Source organism: Eurypyga helias, unplaced genomic scaffold (assembly GCF_000690775.1).
Source record: "Eurypyga helias isolate BGI_N326 unplaced genomic scaffold, ASM69077v1 scaffold25537, whole genome shotgun sequence".
NCBI classification, from domain to species: Eukaryota; Metazoa; Chordata; class Aves; order Eurypygiformes; family Eurypygidae; genus Eurypyga; species Eurypyga helias.
In genome coordinates, this window is record NW_010261569.1 from 6,192 (window position 1) to 6,430 (window position 239).

The 239-nt window shown below is 50.6% G+C and overlaps 1 protein-coding gene across 1 annotated transcript in view; it reads left to right on the forward strand.

Moving 5' to 3' along the window:
• Positions 1–239, forward strand: part of ALDH4A1 (aldehyde dehydrogenase 4 family, member A1) — an 8,214-nt gene that overhangs the window by 6,103 nt on the left and 1,872 nt on the right. The gene's annotated exons all lie outside the window — the stretch shown is intronic.

Consider the following 239-nt stretch of genomic DNA (forward strand, 5'->3'; position numbering starts at 1 on the left):
GGCTCAGCGGGTGGTTGATGGGATTAGAGACTGCGGTAACTGGCTACTAATTCCTATTGAACCGAGCTTTTTATCCACTGGTTCTCCCCACCACCGCCCCTCCGCCCCCCCTTCATCTTTTTTAGTGATTAGAAATTAACTTGTAGCCAGCGTCTGCAGGAAGGATCCTGTAAGTCGCTGAATACCGCAGGCTAATTGAAAAGGGGTAGCTTGTGCCCTCGAACCAAGGTGTGTTTGGA